We start from the raw sequence: 5,451 nt of genomic DNA, 5'->3' as shown, positions 1-5,451 counted from the left end.
CTCCATTTGAGTAGTTCTTAAACCGCTCAAGAATTTTTTTCAGCATAATGTTCTTGGGACAAGATTATTCCATCCGAGTGTCTTATAATTCAAATTCCTAGAATCACATCGGCTAAACCCATGTCCTTCATTCCTAGTTCGATTGATCATGTCTTTATTGCTCCCAATAATGAGCATGTCATCAACGTATGAGCAGAGCAAAACATACCCGTGAGGAGTATTTTTGATGTATATATATTTATCACATTCGTTAATGCTGAAACCATTTGACATCATTACATTGTCAAATTTTTCATGCCATTTTTTTGGAGCTTGTTTAAGTCCATACAATGATTTAACAAGTCTACAGACTTTGTTTTCTTGTCCTGGGATAACAAAACCTTAGGTTGTTTCATGTAAATTTCCTCTTGTAAATCACCATTTAGAAATGCGGTTTTCACATCCATTTGATGGATTTCTAGATCTCTCAGTGCTGCAATTCCGATCAGCATTCTGATTGAAGCTATTCTCGTGACCGGAGAATATGTGTCAAAGAAATCTAGACCTTTTTTTGTCGAAATCCTTGCACTACAAGCCTAGCCTTGTACTTGTCTATTGATCCATCAGTTTTCTTTTGTTTTGAAAATCCATCTACACCCTAGAGCTTTAAAACCCTTGTTGTAGATCGGTTATCTCGTAAGTGTGATTCTGTCTAATTGAGTCCATCTCACTATTGACAGCTTCCTTCCAAAGAGGACCATCTGGCGTTGACATTGCTTCTGTAAATGTTCTTGGTTCATTTTCAGCCAGAAAAACTACTAAGAACTCAGAACCAAGTGTTTTTTCCTTACGAGTTCTTTTACTCCGTCTATGTTCTTTTTCTTTTTCCTCGTCATTAATAGCAGTGCTCGAAGTGCGTGCTTCATTTCCAGAAGTAGAGGCATCTCGTTGATCATGAGATCGTTTATTGCTTTCTTTATCCTTGCATGGAAACACATTTTCAAAAATGAAGCATTTTTTGAATCCATTATTGTACTCACATGAATATCTGGTATATCTGATTTATGTACCAGAAATCGATAGGCACTACTATCATGAGCATATCCAATGAAAATGCAATCTACCGTTTTAGGTCCAATTGTGACCTTTTTCGGAGGTGGAGCCGCAACTTTTGCCAGACACCCCCACACTTTTAAGTATTTATACGAAGGTACTCTACCTTTCCAAAGTTCATACGGAGTTTTTCCCGTAACTTTATGCGGTATTTTGTCCAGGATATAATTTGTGGTAAGCAAAGCTTCCCCCCACTTGTTTTGGGGTAACCCAGATTCCTGCAACATTGCATTCATCATTTCTTTTAGAGTTCTATTTTCGTTTTGTAACTCCATTAGACTCTGGTGAATAAGGAGCAGTAGTTTGATGAATGATGGCATGTTCCCTACAGAACGCATTAAAAGGTTCATCATATTCTCCTCCTCTATCACTTCGAACTTTTTTAATAGATTTATTAAGTTGGTTTTCCACTTCCAACTTATATTCTTGAATTTCTCCAAAGCTTCATTTTTACTGCTTCGTAGATATACATAACAGTATCTTGTGCAATCATCTATGAAGGTTACAAATTACTTCTTCCCACCTCTACTTTGCACATATTTTAAGTCACATAAATCAGTGTGAATTAAACTTAGAGGTTCAGTTGTTCTTTCCATGTTAGGTGATGGTGCTTTAGTGAGTTTAGCTTGAACACAAATCTCACATTTGTCTTTACTTATTTTGTGTTTAGGAATCATATTCATGTTCATCAATCTACTCATAGTTTTGAAGTTAACATGTCCTAAACGTTCATGCCATAAAGTAAAAGAGTCAGACAAATAAGCAACTGGTTTCTTATTCTCATTAATCTTAGAGGTGGAAGCCTCGGTTAAAACATCGCTGCGAATAACAGCTTCAACAAACATCTTAAAAAAACCATCAGAAACAAACCCTTTCCCCAGATACATCCCATTCTTGGATAGCACCAGCTTATCCGCATCTAACTTAATGGTAAATCCATGGTTACTCATAAGAGATCCAGAGATCAAATTCTTGCGCATGTCTGGCACATGGACCACGTTTGTCAGTGTGAGCTCACATCCAGAGTTAAGCTTCAGAACAACTTTCCCATAACCTTTAATCTTTGATGTTGCAGAGTTTCCCATAAAGAGTTTTTGGTCACTCTTATTCTTGGTGTAGGAAGAAAACATTAACCTGTCCAAACAAATGTGCCTGGTTGCACCTGTATCGAACCACCAAGTCTTGGGATGGCTCTCAGCAACATTTGCCTCAGTGATCATCCCGCACATGTCTGGATAGGCCATATTTGCTTCATTCTTCTTTCGAGCCTTTTTGCTGCGGCACTCAAAGGATTTGCGGCCTGTCTTGCCACAATTGTGACATGTTCCAGCGAATTTTTGTGAGCTTTCACCACCACTAAATTTCTTCTTTTTGAACTTCTGTGAGTTCTGTGGTGGTACTTTGCCCTTTCCTTCGTCTTGGTGTCCTTTGTTTTGGCGCCCTTTGTGTTGGTGTTCCACCACATTCGCATTGGGTGGGTTCGCGAATTTCCACACCTATTCCGATATTCTTTTGGTTTGTTGACTCCATACGGAGCTTCATGGTTAGATCTTCAAGACTCATCCACTTCTTCTTTAGTTTCAGATAGTTTTTGAAGATCGTCTAGTTAGGTCGAAGCTTCTCAATGATGCATGCGACCTGAAAGGTCTCACACAGTCTCATCCCCTCAGCATGGATTTCATGGAGTAGAGTTTGTACCTCTCCCACTTGATCCACTATTGGTCTGGAATCCACCATTTTGTAATCTAGAAATTTCGCCACAGCGTATTTATGAGATCCAGCATCTTCCATGCGATACTTCTTGTCTAGAGAATCCCATAGTTCTTTAGACGTCTCAACATTGCTATACACATTGAATAGTGCATCGGAAAGACAACTCTGAATGTATCCTTTGCACAAGAAGTCTCCGTGTTCCCATGCTAACTTGCTCGCAAGTGCATAAGCATCATCATTATGTGATGAGAGAATAGGTTTCTCTTCACGGGTGTACTTCTCCAGCTTAAGTGTGGCCAGGTAGAAGAACATCTTCTTATGTCACATCTTAAAGTTGCTGTCATCGAACTTGTCTGGAAGGACAGCTACTGGAGTTACAGCTGGCATCTGAACCGATTGATACTGTCCAGTGACCGCAGTTTGGACAGTAGCAGAGATCGGAGGTGGGATAACCACAGTCACTAGTGGGAAAGTCCCAAACTGGATCTGTTCAGTTCCAACAGTGGAAGTCTGATCAACTGAGGAGACATTGAGAGTTTCGTTTTCCATTTCTGAAAAGAAACACAATCCGCAGATTAGAAATGATTTTAAGAAGTATACAAAATTTTAAATATGATATGTATACTAATCACAATTTTCAGAACAGAAACAAAATTAACATATACAATTTTAAATATTAAATATTATAAATATCATATAATATCTATAAAATCCAACTCAAATGGCTATCAAATAAGATCGATGAGCACCACAACCATGTGTTTTTTATTTCAAACCTCCAATGAGAGTTCGATCACAGTTGGGTTACGATTAGAGGAGAGCAAATAAAAAAAACTTTTAAAGAAAATACTCGTATCCAATCCGTTCAATGTTTATAGAACAAGAACGGATTCAAAGAGTTAAGAGTGTAGAACCAAAACTATTGAACACTACGAAATAGCAATTGAAATACGAGTTTTAGAAAATAAACGTTAAGGAAAAGAGAAACGAGTGGAGGTGAGACTATGATCTCTTTCCTTAATTCTTTGAATCGACCGTAGTGCGACGGATTTCTGTGATCCAAGAGTCGCAGGATACAACCAAACTTATCCATTTTCAACAGCACTAAGAAACACGGATCTAAACGAACTAGTTCAACTATACTCTCGGAAAAAGACTTACGAAAAATAAAAAAAGAGAGGAGAGAGACTGTTGCGAAAATTTCTGAGAAGAGAATGAGAGGTGTAAGGTCTGAAAATGAGAGAAGAGGTCGTGTATATATAGCGGAGGAATAAACTTGAGCAGTCTCTAAAAATCCCAAAAAATTTGCAAGTCAACACGAATCACGACCATAAATTTAGCGTAGTCAAAGGCAAAAAATCAAGAATATGTGATTAATCACAATCTCTTACGTTTTTGTAGGGATAATGAATATCCAATATTCTTTTGACTGAATCAAAAACATAATACAGAAAGTCAACCTAAAAACATTGACCAGACGCTCATAAAAATATGGCCCAAAAAGAATACCCGCCTTAGGCCCATTCGACCAACACGACCGCGCCCGCGTCCGGCCCGACTTGGCTTGGCGGCGGCGACGGCGCGCGCGTGGGGCTTCCTCTTTTTTTCTCTCACATGTTATTCAAACATGTATGAAATAACTCTTAATATATACTAGAGCATTTCTCCCTAAATGGTCGATGTGGGACAAATCCCATTTCCTCTCTTCACCATTTTCTCTTCGTCCTTAATGGGCTTAAAATTTCAGCCCAACAATTATACCTTTGGTTGAAATCCTTTCTCAAAAAAGGATCGAATGGCTACAACAAAATCATTCCCCACAACATGCCGCTTTGAAGAACTTACATGTGTATCCATCTGGTCTCGATGACTTATTATTTGCTATAGCAAACAAGACGTTTTTGGCTTCTTCCTCGATTATCGTTCTGCTCAACATATCCCCATCTTCTTCATCACATTGGAATCCCAATAATTTTCATTATCATTGCTATTATAGTTCTCTGGTCTGTACGACAAAAAGTTGCTAAAGAAGCTTTCAGCTTCATTCTTTATTTCCTCTTGCGTATGAACAACCAACCAATCAGATTTTTGTGACTCACGAGTTGAGTTTCTCACTTCTCTTGCTTTTGCAGCTTGATGAAAAATGTGATTATTCCCATCTCCTACCTCCAACCAATGGAGCTTCGATCTTTGTTTCAAGAACCGTTTCTCAAGATCTGCTAACTGAAGCAAAGAATTTTTTAAAAAGTCTATAAATTTATAAATCTTTTTAAAAAAATACGACATCAAATTTGACATAAAAATATATTTAAAATGAAATTAAATGATGATTTGATCTCTCGCGTGTTTTAACAAGATTTCAAATGTTATTATTAAGTGAAAATACGACTGTTCTTTGTACTCTAGTTGTAAATTGACTTGTCTTTATTTCCTTCCTGAATATTCTTGATGAAACGGAAAGTTTTTTTGTAACTGAAAGTAAGTGAATTCCCGTGAGGGGAGAGATTGCATTGATCGACCATAAATAGTCAAGAGGATACAAAGATTACGGGATTTACAGGTAATCACGGGATATACAATATATGATTATGAACAAATATGTATAGAAGATATCCCATAATAAATGTGATATCTTTCACCCTCCCA

The sequence above is a fragment of the Eutrema salsugineum genome, unplaced genomic scaffold, assembly GCF_000478725.1.
Source record: "Eutrema salsugineum unplaced genomic scaffold, Eutsalg1_0 scaffold_1, whole genome shotgun sequence".
In the NCBI taxonomy this organism is placed as follows: domain Eukaryota; kingdom Viridiplantae; phylum Streptophyta; class Magnoliopsida; order Brassicales; family Brassicaceae; genus Eutrema; species Eutrema salsugineum.
The sequence above is the reverse complement of the archived record's forward strand: the minus strand, read 5'-3'. Positions refer to the sequence as shown.